At 40.6% G+C, this 21,412-nt stretch overlaps 1 protein-coding gene across 4 annotated transcripts in view; it reads right to left on the bottom strand.

Annotated features, from left to right (window-relative positions):
• The window catches only part of CDIN1 (CDAN1 interacting nuclease 1), a 235,312-nt gene that overhangs the window by 7,043 nt on the left and 206,857 nt on the right, over positions 1-21,412 (bottom strand). The window lies entirely within an intron of this gene.

Below are 21,412 nucleotides of genomic sequence, written 5' to 3'. Positions count from 1 at the left end.
TGAACATGGCATGAAATTGGGCTGTAGGTTCTTATCACGAAAACAAGGAATAATGCCAGGTAGAGTTGAGAAAAAGTCTTGAGAGATGCAGGCTTAAAACCTCAGTATTTCTAAATAATGCCTCCGAATTATCTCCAATTTAGTTAGCAGCACACTCAGGAAGTAGTCAGCAGGAAGTCGAGACCTCTAGGTTGGGTTCATAAAGATGTAATCATTATCAATCACCATGCACACAGAGATGTTTTGCACATCAGTTTCACGTTTTTCCTACCAAGAGTACTTAATTAAAGGGCAGCTCTACTTTTGGTGTCGTGTTGCAGGAATTTTACAGTGAAATCATAAATTATGAATGTTGGGTTAGTAAAAGGATGTCTAAAAACAGAACTGCTTTCTGTATTCTGACATTACAGCGGGCTGAAGCGAGCTAGGCCAAAAGGCTTTTTCCTTTCATGATTTATTACATGCTGAAGTGTACTTGCCAAAACAAACAGCACAGGATGGGCTGCGAAATACTGTATGCACAGGAACAAGTTCAGTTGGATGTCGTGGGATGGTTTATTTGGGGATCCACATCAGGAAGGTAGCCAAGCTGGATGCAACATTAACTGAAACCTTTGCATCCTCGCTGTGCAGGGACAGAATCCTGAGATGGCGGCTCTCAACAACTGAACATGTTGCGGGGGGTGGGGTTGGGGCACAGGAGCCATCTAGGATGCAATTCCTTGGAGTACCAGGCCCTGCAACATTTACCCTCAGGGCTGACTGCACATGCTTTTGTTTCTCAGTATCTCTGAAGAGTCTCCTTTGTGGTCAGAAGAATCAGGCACCTAAGATGCGAGGTATGCGCACCTCCCCACCCCCACCCCCGACCGCTGCCACTCCTCCCCACTGTGCTTACTTGCCCATCAGGTGAAGCTCACACCTAAACAAGGTATTGCTTCCATTGGGGTTTCTTAGTAACTCTCAATCACAAAAAACTGTCTGCAATGGATACCACTTGGTTTCTTGATTTCACGAAGAGCTCTGTGACTAGTATCAGATGATCTTGGGTTTGTCAAAACAAGTCTGGCAAGAGCAGGAAGATCTGTGATTCTGAGGATCATGTCTGAGATGCCTCTAAACCTTCCCATCAGTAAAGCAGCCCTGAGTCACAGTCTCGAGAAACCTAATGTTAACCTCAACACGTTTCCCCTGTTTTATTACGCAGCCATTCTGGAAGCTGTGATGTTCTTTAGAAAGGTGCTCATATTTTTACAAAGGGAGGAAAAAAAAAGGCAATCTAACCAGTCATGGAAAAGAACAAAAGAATATATAGAGGTCATAAACAACAAGCCCAGTGTTTTAAAGATTTAATAAAACAAAAACACATATCACCAGCACTGAGAGAGAGAGAGCAGCCTGCTCTTTACCTGAATCATAAGCCAAAGGACACGAGGCATGACGGCTCTTCACGAAAACGGCAATTTCTAGGCATTAAAATCAGGCTGGGGAACACCTCGATGACCAAGAAAGTAGACTTGTGTTTCACTTGTGAGGAAACAGATGAAACCAGCAACCAGAAAATGTTTTGCAAGATTGTGAATCTGGACTGCTTCCATGTCCCAGCTATTGTTAACACTGCTGCGATGAACATTGCGGTACACGTCTCTTTCAATTCTGGTTTCCTCAGGGTATATGCCCAGCAGTGAGATTGCTGGGTCATAGGGCAGTTCTATTCCCAGTTTTTTAAGGAATCTCCATATTATTCTCCACAGTGGCTGTACCAGTTTGCATTCCCACCAACAGTGTAAGAGGGTTCCCTTTTCTCCACACTCTCTCCAGCATTTATTGTTTGTAGACTTTTTGATGACGGCCATTCTGAGTGGTATAAGATGACACCTCATTGTGGTTTTGATTTGCATTTCTCTGATAATGAGTGATGTTGAGCGTCTTTTCATCAGCAGATGAATGGATAAGGAAGTTGTGGTACATATACACAATGGAATATTACTCAGCTATAACAAGGAATGTATTTGAGTCAGTTCTAATGAGGTGGCTGAACCTGGAGCCTATTATACAGAGTGAAATAAGTCAGAAAGAGAAAGACAAATACTGTATATTAATGCATATATATGGAATTTAGAAATATGGTACCAATGATCCTACATGCAGGGCAGCAAAGGAGACACAGACATAAAGAACAGACTTTTGGACTTAGTGGGAGAAGGTGAGGGTGGGATGATTTGAAAGAATAGCACCGAAACACGTACACTACCATATGTAAAATGGAGGACCAGTGCAAGCTTGATGCACCAAAGCAGGGCACCCGAAGCCAGCGCTCTGGGACAACCCAGGGGGATGGGGTGGGGAGGGAGGAAGGAGGGGGGTTCAGGTTGGGGGCGACACAGGTATACCTGTGGCTGATTCACGCTGATATACAGCAAAACCGATCACAATATGGTGAGGTAATTATCCTCCAATTCAAATAAATACATTAAACAAAGATAAATGGAAGATTATGAATCTGAACGTTTCATGCAGTGGTTTGCTAGGAGGACTCTCTAAAGGTAGCAACACAGATATTTGAGCTATTTTTAGTACATATGGGAAATGACTCATAATAAGGCTCTACCACCTAAATCTTTGTTCCCTAGCTTCTGGGTGACATTATATTAACTTGGGTAATACCAGCTCTCTCGTGTAACTCAAAAGCTCTGACAGTATATCTTAATTAATCAAAAACAAGGAAATATAATAACTTCCCTTTGTAAACAGAGATTGGCAGATGAAGGCTTTCAAATTATGTAGTCTTTGAATGACAAAAATAATGGGGACTACAGATGGTGACAAGTTTGGAAATTTAATGAGAAAACAAGATCTGGCCTTGTTCCCAACACCTTGAGTGCATTTCTGATGTTTCTCCAATAGCTCAGGATCCAGAGATTATCAGATGCTGGCAAGATAACCTTTCAGCAACTTATCCATTTATGAAGAGGCTGACCATATTAACCAACCTTGTATGATCAATTCCTTGATTACTGGAACTTACAGAAGGGAGCATGTGGGCTGAGAATTTGAAAAACCAAGCAACCCATCTCTAGTGTTTCCATCTGAAAAGGTGTAAAACCGGGAGAGAACCGAGACCTAGGAAATTTTTATGTCGGGCAAGTACATGCTTAGGCACCTAGAGATTTCACCTTTTTTGATGTCTACTGGATAAGAATGAGATCACTGGGAAGGCACACACAACCTTTGTGACCAATAAAAAGCAAAGAGACTATCAACAGAATTTAAAAGAAAATAGAGTTCCTGGATATGAGCAAATGTGCAAAGCAGAGGGTTGGTCTGCTACTAGGACTGCAGCCCTCCCTACCAGGCTGGAGATACTGGGTAATGGGATGTGTATGGATCTCCAAATTGACTGTGTAAACACATTTCAAGGTTGACTATAATTTGGAAGTTACTATTTTCATGGTCAAGTAATAAGACCAAAGCCTCCAAATAATTTTAAAAACTACTGTGGAGCACAGCCTGGAATGTGAGTGACTCTTGAACAAGTAATTTTGCCTGCAAATAACATACTACCAAATTAGCAAAAATAACAAATACCTCTTGAAAAAAATGGGAGGTGAAAGTCAAAAGCCATGACAGACCTCGAGGGTATGAAAAATAAAGCTCCTTATAAATAACGACAGCCTTATAAATGTGTTTCTCTGGTTTCCTTCCATTTTAGAGTATTTAGAGAAATTAAGTAGGAGACTGGAATGAAAACTGGGTACCCTTTTGTAGGTTTTGTGCATATGCATCTCCATATGCTTCACCATTTGTCTCTCTGCTCTATTGTGACCCTTTTGAGGGCAAAGACTGTGTTTCACTTACATTTGTGTCCTCTAGACCTAGCACAGTACCTGGGACATGACAGGTACCCTTGGACAAGATGGGGAACACAGTGTTAGTAATAATAGGATCAGACGGCTTTGCACTGGTTACTGGATCGTGGCCACCTAGACACAGGCAAGATGGAAGGGCTCAGCCATTGCCAGGGTTTGGTAATTTTATTAGTGACCAGGAAGAGCAACCCAATGGCATACTTACAGATCACAGTGCTAGTCATAATAATAGTTACAAGGTTAATTATTAATAATTTCATAGCACTGACTATGTGCCAGACACTGTTCTAGGCACTTTACACTTGTGGATCCATTTAATTCTCAGGTCAGCTCCATGAGGGAGGAAGTTATTGTTCCCACTTTACAAAAAAAGAAACTGAGGCACATAAAAATTTAAGTATCTTACCAGAGGTCATGTAACTAAAAAGTAGAGGAATCTGCTTTGGAAGCCAGGACTGGCTGGAGGGTCTGTGACTGTCTTTCTATGATGTAGTGATCAGTCTACTAAATATGGTAACACAGTATTAGACTTCAACCAGAAAAAGAACAGAGATGCTCTATGCACTGGTCAGACCACACCTAGATTGTTGTGGAGGGTTCTGGTGTCATATTTTAAGGAGAATATCTCTAGTCTGGAAGTGATCTGGAGGAGAACTCTAGGATGAGTGAGGAAGCATTAGAATAACAAAGTATATATGACTTGGAAATGGACACTTAAGGTGGTAATATGCTCACTCATGACCTTTGGATTTTTACAGTGCTCCCGGGAGAAGGAACTGGATTCCTGCTGTAGCTCTTGAGCACAGATGTAGGGCAATGTTTGAAAGTAACCAAGAATCAGATTTTGATTCAACATGAAGAACAATCACTGAGTGAGTTTGGAAGTGGATCTTTCCTCAGTCAAACCTCCAGATGAGACCACAGACCCTGGGGCAATGCCTCGAGTGCAGCCCGTGACAGGGGGCAAAGAGGATGATTCAGGAAAGCTACACCCATATTCCTGACCCACAGAAAAAGTCAGATAACAAATGTGTTATTTTAAGTCATTTCGTTTGGGGCAGTGTTTTATATAGTAGTAGACTGGTGGGCTGCAGTCCAAGGGGTTGCTAAGAGTCGGATACGACTGAGCAACTTCACTTTCACTTTTCACTTTCATGCATTGGAGAAGGAAATGGCAACCCACTCCAGTGTTCTTGCCTGGAGAATCCCAGGGACAGGGGAGCCTGATGGGCTGCTGTCTATGGGGTCCCACAGAGCTGGACACGACTGAAGCGACTTAGTAGCAGTAGCAGCAGCAGATAACTAATCTACTAATCTTCTCCAGTAGCTCAGACACGTCTGCCTGCAATGTGGAAGATCTGGATTCGATCCCTGGGTTGGGAAGATCCCCTGGAGAAGGAAAGGGCAACCCACTCCAGTACTCTTTCCTGGAAAATTCCGTGGATGGAGGAGCCTGTAGGCTACAGTCCATGAGATCGCAAAGAGTCGGACACGACTGAGCAATGTCACTTCACTTCAGATAACTAATAGATATACCTGCACCATAGACTTGAGTACTCAAATACCATTCTTCAACATACGCAGTATGGAGAGTCCTGTTGTCTACAGGTTGGCTTTTGTCAGTTAAACTTGAACCTAGACTATACAGCAGAAGGAGTTACCAAATGAGATTATCAGTAAGTAGCAACTCTTTATCAAGGCAAATCTCAGATACAAAGCAACTCTGTCCTATTACACTAACAGAGCTTTTTGGCTCCTGACTATACCCCAATTCCCCTCCCTGCTGTGTATCTAGGATGCTGGGGTTTCCCAAAGAAGTAGAGAAATCATATGTAAAATGAGGAATTCTGCATGTTTCCCCTAGTTCTGTGGTTTTGGTGTTATTTCGGCTATTGGGCTTCTGAAGCTGCAAAGAGAGGGTGGAGACAGGATGTGGGATGTTGGTTATAGGCACAACTCTTTGCCAGTTGAGGTGACTGTCGACAACTAAGGAACAGACATTTAAAAAAATCCAGTTGGAGTAATCCAAGCTTGTTGGGTGTTGGGGCAAATTGATTTTGTCAATCTCAACAGGTGCTGAGGACAATCCAGGAAAAACAAGTGCTGGTTACATTTTGTTCAGTTAAAAAAGGCAGCTCAATCTGTAAGATATTTTTTAAAAAATTGTCAACAAAAATGTTTTAAAAATGGTATTTCAGAGAGTAAACTCTTCAGTTTTTCAGAAAAATTTAGCTATCCTCAGATAATCTCTAAGGTTGTCAGATTATGAATGTTGGACAGAATATGGCACAAATTATATATCAAGTCTTCCACAATTCTCGGAGAAACTCAGAGGCACAGACAGAAAATGTGGGCTCCCAAATTCAGGAAGGGCTTGCTTATTTCTTTTAAACTATATATTAAAAAAATACTCTCTCTTCCTTGTCATGCCTCTGTGCTATCCTATAACACAGGAATTACATGGATGGTAGTTTTACTTATGGAGAAAAGAGAAGACTATCAACTTTCTATTATTAAGACTTCCATGAAAGAGGAGAGCGAAAAAGTTGGCTTAAAACTCAACATTCAGAAAACTAAGATCATGGCATCCGGTCCCATCACTTCTTGGCAAATAGATGGGGAAACAATGGAAACAGTGAGAGACTTTATTTTGGGGGGCTCCAAAATCACTGCAGATGGTGACTGCAGCCATGAAATTAAAAGACGCTTGCTCCTTGGAAGAAAAGCTATGACCAACCTAGACAGCATATTCAAAAGCAGAGATATTACTTTGCCAACAAAGGTCTGTCTAGTCAAAGCTATGTTTTTTACAGTAGTCATGTATGGATATGAGAGTTGGACTATAAAGAAAGCTGAGTGCCAAAGAATTCATGCTTTTGAATTGGAGGAGACTTTTGAGAGTCCCTTGGACTGCAAGGAGATCCAATCAGTCCATCCTAAAGGAAATCAGTCCTGAATATTCATTGGAAGGACTGATGCTGAAGCTGAAGCTCCAATACTTTGGCCACCTGATGCGAAGAACTGACTGACTGGAAAAGACCCTGATGCTGGGAAAGATTGAGGTGGGAAGGGAAGGGGACAACAGAGGATGAGATGGTTGGATGGCACCTTTGACTCTATGGACAGAAGTTTGAGTAAACTCCGGGAGTTGGTGATGGACAGAGAAGCCTGGTGTGCTGCAGTACATGAGGTTGCAAAGAGTCAGACACGACTGAGTGACTGAACTGACTGACTGACTGAGGCACCCTCTTCAGAGAGGCTGAAATGAAATGTAAATGCAGGAATTGAGAGATTTCCAATCGCACATTAGATATCATTTTGCTAAATTAGCCCCAGTAGTCAACTCCCTGGTTGGCTCCCTAACGCCCATTTAGCTTCTATTTCTCCACAGATTTCAGAGGGCCTGTGACCAGACATTACATCTATAAAGATGTTGTTTAAATACAAATAAAATGATTCCAGTACCCAACAGCAAAGAGGTAACTAACATTTACTGCATGCTTACTATGTGGCCAGCAGTGTTTCAAGTGCTTTTACATGTACAGGCTAATTTAATATGCGCAAGCCAGCCCCTTATGTGAGAAGGAGTAGGCTGTGTGTGCTATGATTATCCACATTTCACAGATGAAAAAACTGAGGCAAAGAAATGGTCAGGAATGGATCTCATATTTATGGAATTAACTTCGCTTATCAACGGTTTCAGCTCCAAGAAAAAATAACTATGTATTAAAAAAAAAATCAACATACTTTTATACCTCTTTTGATAATATGAAGGTGAATGGTGGTGGGATTCATATTCTATTGTACAATTTGGGTCTCTACATAGAATAAGAGAAAACTCATGACACTGATCATATCCTTCTTTTCTCAATGAGCTGTGTTACTATAATTACATTTAAAAAAGGATTCTAATGCATGAGGGTTCTGCAATATAAATCTGGATCAAGTCAATAAAATAAACAATTTTCATCTGAAGGATGACAAGAGGACTGTGGAATGATTTGATGATGTTAGTCAAGTTCTTGGTCATGAGGGTCTTCATCAAACAATAAAAACAAAACCTACTTGTACTGATTCAAAATCTTTGTTCCCAACCCAAACTTTTTCAATTCACAAGCAAATAGAAAACTCCTCTCCAAAAGAGGAATAGCAGAAAATCTTTTTTTTTTTTCCCTTTCTTATTTTGAGTTGCTGTGTGGGGTCTGAAGTATCTTCTGAGGATGTGTGCAGACATGTGGCTGTTGGAAGTCAATTGTTTCACCATCAAAAAGACTTGCATGTGGTTTTTATGAAGAACGCATTCTCAAACACACAGTCCAGGACGAAGGAGAAATATAAAACATCTTGTAATTGTTTTAAAATAAACTCTTACACTGTTTATTTAGTTTTAATCTGTGTGTTGTAGATTGGTTATGCACTTGTTAATCACTGTTGTATGTATCTCCAGACAGAGTTGTAAATAACTTTTCAGTCCAAGTGAAATATGCTTGCACATGTTTATATGCAAAGTATGTGCGTATTTATGCCCGTGTATAAATATGTGTACAATAATAATAGATTAGTGATCATGTAATACAGCGTCTTAAGGTTCTGGCACTACGGTCAATTTCACATACAAAGCAAATATTCTTTTTTTGGTAATATCTAGAGATGAAATAAAAATATAAATTGATTGTTTCATTTGCTTTTTTTGGCTTGGCAACTCTGTGTTTGCAAATTGAAATGACTAAAGAAATAGAATCCTAGTTACGAATATTCTCGCTGGGTTTATGGATCTTCATGATTACAAATGCAAGTCTATATCTCTGTAACATCAACTTACTGCCTAAAATCTTGAAAAAAGAAAAGGAAAATATGTGAGAAATACTGATTCACTTTTGGCTTTTATGCCACATAGAAAGTAAACAGATAATATATTATTTTGAAGAAAATTTAAAATGTATATAAATACACAACCACCTGAAATTCTCCTTGGTGTTTATATAACTTAGCATTTTCATGTCTACATTAAATTGCCTGGAAAAGTGCTTAACTTCTACTTTACTTTGTCCTGTATTGGGTATTCTTAGATGCTGTACTAACAGTCTTTCCTGACTATAGGAAATCTCTCCTCAAAAGAGAAAAATTGAGGTAGGTGGGAGAGAAAACATAGGCAGAAGCTTTTTTATATTTAATCCATTGTTTTTAATACCTGTTTTCTTGGAGAAACACTACTTCCTGGCAGTGGGGCAGGCTCTCTGCATTTGCCTGTTAAGAATTTACTTGTAAGCCTGAATATCCATCCTGCATGGAGTCACCAAAGAAGTGATCTTCCTCTCTCTAAGGTTCTTTAATAACTCAAATTTTAATAATGTAGAACTGTTCGTATTTAAGTGTAAAAATAAGTTATCAATTGAGCAATACAATAATAATAATTGAATAAATAAGATGCCAAAAGATTCACAGTGCAAGAATAATTAGAACAGTAACATGGTGTTCTAGAAGTCTTCATAGACAAGGTAAGTTCTCAGCTATGCTGCATTTATTCATATAATGGCCTTTTAATTTTCTCCATTAAACCCATTTTTTTGAAAGAAGAATGAAGATTGGGACTACAGGTTCTGAGAGATAGAGAGGGATGGCAGAATCAGAAGCATATAGAGTTTATTTTATTGTGAAACTAGAGAATGAGCTTAGGCATGATAGACCTGTTTTTTGTTTCAAATGAGGATGTATGAAGTGGATAGTACAAAGTTTCTCCTTTTTTCTCCAATGGGATGGAAAGAAAAGAGAAATACCAAATGCAGTGAAAGAAACTAAACAATGAAAAAATCACAAAGTACCCAAGGTCATATTTGCTTTGAAAATACTTAAGTACTGACAGGACACTTCAGGGGACCTTGGGTGCAAATCGTATCTATCTCTCTAGAATTTATACCCCAGGCTTCTTCCAAAAGTTGGGGTAGCTTACAAAATTGGTCGTGTGAATTATTACGTTTTCTCAGTTATTTCCCCAGGGAAACATGCCAAAGGCAAACCCATCATTTCAGCTGATTTAGGGTTTGATGCCAGAGAATTTATAATTGATATGACAACCATAATGGAAAGTGATCATCATGCTGGCAAGACATGGGGCTGACGGTGCAACAGTCCATTTTGGTATCTGCCAGTGAGTCAACCATAGACTTGCTCTGATAAACGTTGAGGTTATTTCTGAACTTTTTATTACCAACTTCCTGAATACTAGAAATCAGAAATTATAAAACAGAAAATATTTTTATCACAAAAATATTGCCAACTTTTTGCACATAGTCTTTTATTATTAGGTAGAGGGGGAGGGGGCCTCTGTTTCCTCAGCTCAGTTCATGGAAGATCACAGGGTAACCCAGAGTTCAGTCAGACGTTTATCTCAAGACACAAAGAGATTTATGGGTTCTGGATATATATATGTCTGCTTAAAATAAAAAAATTATCGGAATTTTCATCCTTGGCAAAGTCAAGTAACTAAAGGATTAAGGCTGATACATGTTCGCCCTATAAATCTATCATTAACCAAATGTGACACAATGCTTCAGGTATGTCAGATCTCAACTTGCTCTAAATGTGTAGTTAAAATTTTCTTTTACTCATAATAAATATTTCACGATAAGGAAAGTCTCTCTGGCTAAAGCATCACAGTCCTCAAAAGCAAACCTCTCAATTTTATAGATTCATAAAGGCAAATGCTGGAAAGAGGAGAAAAAAAAAAAAAAGAGAAGGTAGAACCATCCATGTCATTAGGAAACATGGCCTGGTAAAGAAAAACAAACAAACAAAAAATAGTTCTCAGAAAAAAAATAAAAGAATAATCCAGCCTGGCAGTTATTAAACAAACACTTCTAGAATACAAAGTTCCATGAGAACAGCTTGTATTTCAGAGGCATGTGGGAGTCAACCAATGAATATTGGCTGAGTGGATACATGAATACATGAACGAATAACACCACAGAGCCCCTGCCTCAGGAGAAGCTATGGATGCTACCATAGCAGAGGCATCACTTTGCTGACAAAGGTCCATCTAGTCAAAGCTATGGTTTAGTCAAAGCTATGGTTTTTCCAGTAGTCAGGTATGGATGTGAAAATTGGACCATAAAGAAGGCTGAGCGCAGAAGAATTGATGCTTTCAAACTGAAGTGCTGGAGAAGACTCTTGAGAGTCCCTTGGACAGCAAGGAGATCCAACTAGTCAATCCTAAAGGAAATTAGCCCTGAATATTATTGGAAGGACTGATGCTGAAGCTGAAGCTCCAATACTTGGGCCATCTAATGTGAAGTGTTGACTCACTGGAAAAGACCCTGATTCTGGGAAAGATTGAGGGCAGAAGACGGGGGCAACAGAGAATGAGATGGTTGGATGGCATCATCAAATGAATAGACATGAATTTGAGAAAACTCAGGGAGATAGCGAATGACAGGGAAGCCTGGCATGTTACAGTCCATGGGGTCGCAAAGAGTTGGACACAACTGAACAACATTTGGGGGAAGAAATCTTTTGCTGATACTCTCCACCATGTAGGGAAGAAAAATCATTTTTAAACATGAGAAAATGAGTCTTAAAAACATGCCTGAGTTGCACATTCTGAAGAGCTAGCTCCCAGAGTGGCTATTAGGAATCCCTGCTTTCCGCGTTGCTATGGAGGAGATGAGGCTGTGGCTTAAAACCTGGTAGAAAACAGAAGCACCATTCCCTGGAAGGGCCACTCCTGGTGGTTGAGGTGGTGACTGTAAGGTGGGTGGGAACTGACTGCTAAGAAGAAAAACTAAGCACTTGGGAACCGATGGCTGCACACAGGTGGCTCTCGCTTCCTTGAAATACAATCAATTCAGGTAGGCTTTTGTTTACAGTAGCTTTTATCTAGAAGATAAGGTTGTAAAAACATCAATCAAAATGAAGTACTACTGTTCCTGGCCATATCTCAGCAGGTTCATCTGTTTTATTTCTTCCTCCCTTTCCAAATACCTTAAGGTGTTTAAGATGAGTGAAGATATCAAACTATGAAAGTGAACTGTATTTGTGTAGGACACGTGGATTTGCACTCTGCGAACCACAAGTGCCAGGGATACGGTGCCTGCAGCCCTCTCAGGTTCAGGCAGAGTCTGTATTCCTATCGCTTGACTTCCTAATAATACGTAAACTGTAAAAGATGGTCTTTACACTTTTTCAACAGTGCTCCTTTAAGAAAAACAAGGATCTGGTGGCTTCTATACACTGGGTTAAGGCTTTTAGTTTATTTCTATCCTTCCACGCCCCACCCCCCCCACCCCCCCAAAAAAAGTATAATAAAATAGCAAATTCAGTTCAGTTCAGTCGCTCAGTCGTGTCCGACTCTTTGTGACCCCATGAATCCCAGCACGCCAGGCCTCCCTGTCCATCACCAACTCCCGGAGTTCACCCAGACTCACGTCCATCGAGTCAGTGATACCATCCAGCCATCTCATCCTCTGTCGTCCTCTTCTCCTCCTGCCCCCAATCCCTCCCAGCGTCAGAGTCTTTTCCAATGAGTCAACTCTTCGCATGAGGTGGCCAAAGTACTGGAGTTTCAGCTTTAGTATCATTCCTTCCAAAGAAATCCCAGGGCTGATCTCCTTCAGAATCAGACTGGTCTCCTTTAGGATGGACTGGCTGTATCTCCTTGCAGTCCCAAGAGTCTTCTCCAACACCACAGTTCAAAAGCATCAATTCTTCGGCGCTCAGCCTTCTTCACAGTCCAACTCTCACATCCATACATAAACACAGGAAAAACCATAGCCTTGACTAGACGAACCTTTGTTAGCCAAGTAATGTCTCTGCTTTTGAATATGCTATCTAGGTTGGTCATAACTTTCCTTCCAAGGAGTAAGCGTCTTTTAATTTCATGGCTGCAATCACCATCTGCAGTGATTTTGGAGCCCAGAAAAATAAAGTCTGACACTGTTTCCACTGTTTCCCCATCTATTTCCCATGAAGTGATGGGACCGGATGCCATGATCTTCGTTTTCTGAATGTTGATTAGAAATAGAAAATTGAGCTTGGGAAACAAAGAATGCATTTTATGGTTAAACTGAACTTCGAAGGTCAACTGTATAGTTAACAAAATTTTAAATTTAAGCCCATTATGATACTACTTGATTTTATTTTTAACTGCATTACTGATTTAACACCAGATCCATACAATGAAGCACCGAGGCAGGGACGTTTCCAAGTGATAAGGGTAACTGTGTTAAGGGAGTGAAAAGGCACACTGGCCCAACTCCAGAAGACACTTACCAACAGGGCGGTGAGGTGGGCAGGAGACACCTGACTGCCCAGAGCAGACAGACGCACAGAAGGCAAATTGAACCGATGTCACCTAGAAATAGACCTTAAATCTAGACACAGCCAGCAGGCTCCCCTGGGCAGGATGCAGGTTGTGCTGAAGGTCTGCATGGTGGAAAATATCTTATCTGTCCTTCTGAAAGTTTTGAGTCATTCTTCAGGGCTGGGCTTTGTGAATCATTCTTCTGATTGATCCCCTTTTAAATACATCTAGAGGAAGCATTCTAGTAAACGTGAGACCCAGTGTACCCATTTAAGATTCAAGTCTCCTAGATTCAAAGAATACTTGATACCATCCCTGTCTTCCAGGGGCTTTTAGGAATAAGGCAGACAAGTAGGTTAAAAGGCAGTGGTGCTGGAGAAGACCCTTAAGAGTCACTTGGACTGCAAGGAGATCAAACCACTCAATCTTAAAGGAAATCAGTCCTGAATCTTCATTGGAAGGACTGATGTTGAAGCTCCAATACTTTGGCCACCTGATGCGAAGAGCTGACTCGTTAGAAAAGACCCTGATGCTGGGAAAGATTGAAGGCAGGAGGAGAAGGGGACGACAGAGGATGAGATGGTTGGGTGGCATCACTGACTCAATGGACATGAGTTTGGGCAGACTCTGGGAGACAGTGGAGGGTAGGGAAGCCTGGCGTGCTGCAGTTCATGGAGTTGCAAAGAGTCGGACACGACTGAGCAAATGAACAACGGAGGAGATAGATCTGGAAGACAGGCTGCGCGAGAACTGTGCAGAAGGCCTTGAGGTGGCCCCGACAAGGGGAGGGAAGGCTCCGAGCAGAAGTAAGGTGACCTTGGAGTCTTGAGGTCAGGTTTGCTCAGTGGTAAGGCAGAGACGGTGCTTCTGGTGGACGGAGAAGCACAGACACAGTGATGAGCAAAAGCCTGGGGGCTTCAGAGGCAGCTCAGAAAAGTTCAGGATCAACAAAGATCATGGGCCTGGCAGAAGACACAGTTGAAAAAGTGGGGTGGGAGTGAGGCTGCTGAGGGCCAAATGGGTGGTACACGAGTGGAGGGCCCGTTCCTCCGGATCCCATGCAGCAGGCACACCAGCCCTTTGCCCCAGGCTAATCCTCTTTTATGAAACCCAAATACCCGGGGCCATGTTTCTGTATGGAATTTGTGAGCTAAATATTTACTTTGTGTGGGGCCAAAGTATCTACTACAGTCACTTATTTGGGGGTAAACACATTAAAGAAAAGTATACATTAAAACAAATCTCTCTCCCTCCCCCCATTTCCACTACATACAGAAAAAAGACTGCCATTCCAAAAAAAAAAAAAAACACACACAGCAAAAACAAGAAACTGAAAGCTATATTGAGGGCTCAGCTTTCCACTGTCGCTGCGACAAAGTACATGTATATAAACAGTCACAGCCCAGCTCCATGGGGGTCCCTCCAGCTTGTATTCTTTGAGAGGTCTGCGGGCAGGAGGTGACTGGCCAACAGTTTCCTTAGTGACTTACACAGCAACCTTATTGAACTTAACAGGAGTCATTAGCCACATTTTATGAAGATAAGGACTTCCAGGAGTGAGTTCTCCTCAGTTGTTTTTTGATTAAAAGCAAGACAAGGGAGAGAGAGCTCCGCCAAACCTGCAGTTTTACTTGACAAACTCTGCGGCTCTGAGTTGGCCCCAGGAAGGCCACTAGGGCTGGTGCTGTGGTTTGACTCCATTCGAGTTGAAAGCAATCTGTCAGTGTGGAGAGGAGTTACAGAGGTTATTTTAAACATTTAGTTCAGCTTTTGACTGTCTTCTTTTAGAGGCATTCCTGGCTGCAAACTACCTCATCCTGGGTGACATAAGACAAGCTATTGAATGAGGTTAGACTGAGGTCCCCACAGTCAGAGAGCTGGTACATCCATGTTGCCATTAGCTGATTAATAGGTGTTTATTTTTAGGGCTTGAACTAACAGGCCATGCTAAGGCCAATGCAAGATGATATTTGAAGTAATCTGTGAGTGCCTCGTGCTTGCCAAAGACCTTACTTTTTTTGTCTGGTTGTTGATGTAGCTGAAGTCCTTGTCAGACCAGTAACATTTAATGTCAAAGACAGAGAAAACTCTACCCCCACTCCATTATAAAGAAGGCCAAGAATAGATCCATTATCACTATTTAAAAAAAATATTTGTTGAAGGAAAAGGGAAGACAAATATGACCTACCCGTTATGGCAGCTGGTTAAGTACAAATTCTCATCCAATAATAAATAATGAAAATGCTTAATATTAGGTCTGATACCTTGCACAAACAATATCTAGGCTTACCATTTATTTTTCAGTATTATGACTGCAGACATATGTCATTATAAAACATATAAAATATTTCATTATAAAACTTACTTGTATTCATGGAATTTATCTTGATTTATGAAATTTATGATTTTAAAGGATTCAGAAGCAAAATGAACTGGTTTCTCATTGCCAAACTCTAAGTTTGAGAGATGTAACAATTACATATTTATTTTTGTTTAATGTTTACCTCCCTTATAGACATATATTCCATAAAAGCAGTGTCCTGTCTACTTTACCATTACTTGGCATCTGGTGGTACAAGGCACATGTGTGTGTGTGCCTGTGTGTGTTCTCTGTCGTGTCTGACCCTGACCCTTTGCGGCCCCATGGACTGTAGCCTGCCAGGCTCCTCCATCCGTGGAATTTTCCAGGCAAGAGTACTAGAGTGGGTTGCCATTCCCTATTCCAGGGGATCTTCCCGACCCAGGGATTGAACCTGTGTCTCTTGTAACTCTTGCATTGGTAGGCGGATTCTTTACCACTAGCGCTATCTGGGAAGCCCATAGGGCACACAGCAGATGTTGAATAAATACTGGCTGAATTAATGAAAGAAAGGTAGAAAAGTTACACAGAGGGTCTTTGCACAGCTCTTTTGCTTAGGTGTAGTCTAGATCTTGAATCTAATGGCATACAAAGAATGGGCTCAATAGTTTCAAAACCAGTGCTATTATCAACATTTGATTTACTTAGGTCATTTGCCTTGGTAAGCTTTCCTACTTCCCAAAGCAGGACAGCCATTGGTGTTGACTGGCACGGTAAAGGGGAAGTTAAAGCTACTGCTTTTCACGCTTCCTACCTTTTCTTTGAGCAAATTTTTGCAGGGATACTTTTACAGGAAAATGAGACAGAAACTTCTCTCTTTTAGTTTGGATTTGTCACCTCAGCCTCTGTGGTAAGGAACAGTACCACACCAGTACTCCCTCCTCACCTTTTGTGGAAAAAAAAAAAGAAGTGCTAGTTGCTCAGTCCTGTCTGACTCTTTGCGAGCCCATGGACTGTAGCCCACCTCTGTCCATGGAATTCTCCAGGCAAGAATACTGGAGTGGGTAGCCATTCCCTTCTCCAGAGGATCTTCCCAACCCAGGGACTGAACCCAGGTCTCTTGTATTGCAGGCAGATTCGTTACCATCCGAGCCTCTAAGGAAGGCCCTCCTTACCATTTGGGTGAATACAAATCCACCTCTAGCCATACTTCTGAGTGATAACGGCTCTGGGAAGGAGGTATTTAGAATGTAAGATTGGGAAAGATGGCTGGCAACAGTCCTGATTACTGCCAAAGTCTGTGCTTGAGACTGAAAAGCAAGGGGCAGTTTTATTTGAACTTCACAGAAAGACATGGAAGATCTTAAGAGTCCCAAAGTCCCGTCTGTAAAGCTGTTATGTCCCTAATCAGATCAGCTAGGCGTCTAACAGGGACACATATGGCAATTTACCACCACGATTTCCACAGGGAAGCAACCCCTGTGTTTTCTGTCTATTTTCATGATCTACCCAACACAGATCAATCACTCAGAGATCCTGACACATTGATAACACCCTTCAGGCTTATTTACAGACCAAGCGCTGGCCTTACAGAAACAGATTACAGTCACCATTTGAAATAATTCTTTGATCTCACCCAAGATTATACACTGGTTTTAGACTGGGTCTTTCTCTGGTAGGACTAACAGTCCCCACGTCATAGGCTGAAAACTCTTCACTCTAATACCTACAGGTGGTCAGATACTGCTCTCAAGCTCTCCAGCACAAGATAGGAGATGTCAGAAGACAGAAATAACTTTCCCAAGAAAGAAGGATATCACATTTGGGGCATAATTTTAAGAGGAAGCCTAATGTTAGACTCCTAGTGAGAAATACAGACTTTGTTTTAATTTAACTGAGAGATAGTTAACAAGAGATTTGTTCTTTGATTGAATCTCGCTTATTTGTTAGAAATAATGACATTCATTCTGCAAGTATATTATACTGTAATATTTTAACAGCAAACGTTCTCATTTTGCCTCTTCATTTTGCTTAGATTTACCACTTAGAAATTTCAAACACATACCATGACAAGTAGAAAAGGTCACAGAAGATTTAGATAACCTCAGATATGCAGATGACACCACTCTTATGACAGAAAGAGGAACTAAAGAGCCTCTTGATGAAGGTGAAAGAGGAGAGTGAAAAAGCTGGCATAAAACTCAACACTCAAAAAACTAAGATCGTGGGATCCAGTCCCATTACCTCATGGCAAATAGATGGGGAAACAATGGAAACAGTGAGACACTTTATTTTCTTGAGCTCCAAAATCACTGCAGATGGTGACTGCAGCCATGAAATTAAAAGACGCTTGTTCCTTGGAAGAAAAGCTATGACAAACCTACACAGTGTATTAAAAAGCAGAGACATTATTTTTCCAACAAAGGTCCATATAGTCAAAGCTATTGTTTTGCCAGTCCTCAGGTATGGATATGAGAGTTGGACCATAAAGAAGGCTGAGGGCCGAAAAATTGATGCTTTTGAACTGAGAAAAGAAGAGAAGTGAAAGGCAAAGGAGAAAAGTAAAGATTAATACCCATTTGAAAGCAGAGTTCCAAAGAACAGCAAGGAGAGATAAGAAAGCCTTTCTCAGTGATCAGTGCAAAGAAACAGAGGAAAACAATAGAATGGGAAAGACTAGAGATCTCTTCAAGAAAATCAGAGATACCAAGGGAACATTTCAGGCAAAGATGGGCACAATAAAGGACAGAAATGGCATGGACCTAACAGAAGGAGAAGATAAGAAGAGGTAGCAAGAACACACAGAAGAACTATACAAAAAAGATCATCATGACCCAGATAACCACTATGGTGCGATCACTCACATAGAGCCAGACATCCTGGAATGCAAAGTCAGGTGGGCTTTAGGAAGCATCACTATGAACAAAGCTAGTGGAAGTGATGGAATTCCAGTTGAGCTATTTCAAATCCTAAAAGATGATGCTGTGAAAGTGCTGCACTCAATATGTCAGCAAATTTGGAAAACTCAGCAGTGGCCACAGGACTGGAAAAGGTCAGTTTTCATTCCAATCCCAAAGAAAGGCAATGCCAAAGAATGCTCAAACTACCACACAATTGCACTCATCTTACACACTAACAAAGTAATGCTCAAAATTCTCCAAGCCAGGCTTCAGCATGTGAACCGTGAACTTCCAGATGTTCAAGCTGGTTTTAGAAAAGGCAGAGGAACCAGAGATCAAATTGCCAACATCCACTGGATCATTGAAAAAGCAAGAGAGTTCCAGAAAAACATCTACTTCTGCTCTATTGATTATGCCAAATCCTTTGACTGTGTGGATCACAACAAACTGTGGAAAATTCTTAAAGAGATGGGAATACCAGACCACCTGATCTGCCTCTTGAGAAACCTATATGCAGGTCAGGAAGCAACAGTTAGAACAGGACATGGAACAATAGACTGGTTCCAAATCGGGAAAGGAGTACATCAAGGCTGTATATTGTCACCCTGCTTATTTAACTTATATGCAGAGTACATCATGAGAAACACTGGGCTGGATGAAGCACAAGCTGGAATCAAGATTGTTGGGAGAAATTTCAATAACCTCAGACACGGAGATGACACCACCCTTACGGCAGAAAGTGAAGAAGAACTAAAGAGCCTCTTGACGAAAGTGAAAGAGGAGAGTGAAAAAGTTGGCTTAAAGCTCAACATTCAGAAAACGAAGATCATGGCATCTGGTCCCATCACTTCATGGCAAATAGATGAGGAAACAATGGAAACAGTGAGACACTTTATTTTTCTGGGCTCCAAAATCATTTCTGATGGTGACTGCAGCCATGAAATTAAATGATGCTTGCTCCTTGGAAGAAACTCCATGACCAGCCTAGACAGCATATTAAAAAGCAGAGACATTACTTTGCCAACAAAGGTCCATCTAGTCAAAGCTATGGTTTTTCCAGTGGTCATGTATGGATGTGAGAGTTGGACCTAAAGAAAGCTGAGTGCCAAAGAATTGAGGTTTTGAACTGTGGTGTTGGAGAAGACTCTTGAGAGTCCCTTGGACTGCAAGGAGATCCAACCAGTCCATCCTAAAGGAGATCACTCCTGAATATTCATTGGAAGGACTGATGCTGAAGCTGAAACTTTAATACTTTGGCCACCTGATGTGAAGTGTGGCTCAAGTGAAAAGACCCTGATGCTGGGAAAGATTGAAGGTTGGAGGAGAAGAGGACGGCAGAGAATGAGATGGTTGGATGGCATCACCAACTCGATGGACTTGAGTTTGAGGAAGCTCCAGGAGTTGGTGATGGATAGGGAAGTCTGCCGATCTGTAGTCCATGGGCTCTCAAAGTGTTGGGCGTGACTGAGTGACTGAACTGAACTGAAAGTATTGAACATCAGCTCAAGAAAATGGTTTGCAATTTTGTTTGTCGGTAGGGTCAATTTCTTTGGGTAACAGTATATCAACTACCCAAAGTTAAATGATAGTAATTGTTTAAGGCCTTGAGGCACTGGGGACAGTCAGTCTGGAGGACACTTCAGTCTTTTTATTTTAGGAAACATGAGGAAAAGCAGATTGCTTTACTTCACTAATCTAGATAAGGCTTAAAGGAGGAGAAATCTTGATTAAAGGAGCAAATAACTAAGCTGTGAAGACATCCCCCCCCCCCCCCCCCCGCCCCTTTCTTTTTCCAGGCAGGAGGAAACAGCATCAATTCACATTTACACAGTGCTTTATGCTTTCAAGGAAATGCTGATTAGGAGGATGTTGTATTTAGGGAAGCTGAGCGAGTCCTCAGCTTATTGGAAGACACTGACCTTAGGACTGCAATCTGCTGACTTGGAATCCAGGGAGGACAGAGGGAACTTGGAAAGTTCTGTTGAACCACTTTATCCTATGTTCCCACTTACACTTATTACTCTTCCAGTTGGGTTAGAATAAAATGTGAATCTTTACAGTTTACATCTTGTGTAGAGAGATCAAAGGATTCATTATTATTATTCAGAGACTATTTAAGTGTTATGAATTTGATATGATTGCTAAGGACTATTAAAATACATTTAAGTAATAATTTTGTTTTGAGACTAATTGAGATATTTTACATTTGATGTCATCACTTCTGACAAGCTACTTCTCACGTTGTACACACAGGCAAACCTTTCAATCCTATAAAATGGGATTTTTGTCAGGCATCCTAAAACATCGGAAGGTAACATTAATTTTTATCTGTCAGGATGTGCTAATTAGAGTTTTAAAAATTAAAACAAATTATGCCTGATTTCAAGCTACTCATTTGGTTTTTTTAAAAAATATAATTATCTTAAAATTTTTTTTAAATTGAAGGATAATTGCTTTACAGAACTTTGTGGTTTTGTTATACATCAACGAGAATTATATTTCTTTTTAAATGTGAGTATTTTACCTTTTAGGTAAGTAAAAATATATTGGCCTTATTCCAATTTTACAACTGTAAGTTGCATAATTCCTATCAAAAAGTATAAATATAATCACCTTCCTATTTAATTGTACACATTACCTGATTTTGGTCTTTGGCTATGATTCCTAGTAGCTATACATTAGGAATGAAATTAAAACACAAAGACTCTTAATATTTTTCATTACAGATAGAAGTCAATTCTTAAGTGATAAAACTGATTATACTACAATCAAACTCTGCTTCAGAATTAATAAAATGCATAAATATGTATATGATCACAATGTTATTATGATTAAGAACATATTGTTATTTAATATTAATTAACCTAATAGATTTTGGGAAGTTAAATATATTATAATCTTAAGATAGTTCTGGATCTAACGAGAGAGGATATTTAAATAACAAAAGACTGAGTAATTTTAAATGTTACGTACAAGTGATTGTAGGGAGGTAAAATGGTAAGGGGCTTCGAAGGTAAAAATATCTAGTATCCTTGCTGATGGAAATGAA

Source organism: Bos javanicus, chromosome 10, assembly GCF_032452875.1.
Source record: "Bos javanicus breed banteng chromosome 10, ARS-OSU_banteng_1.0, whole genome shotgun sequence".
NCBI classification, from domain to species: domain Eukaryota; kingdom Metazoa; phylum Chordata; class Mammalia; order Artiodactyla; family Bovidae; genus Bos; species Bos javanicus.
This window is presented reverse-complemented; position numbering and strand designations above follow the sequence as displayed.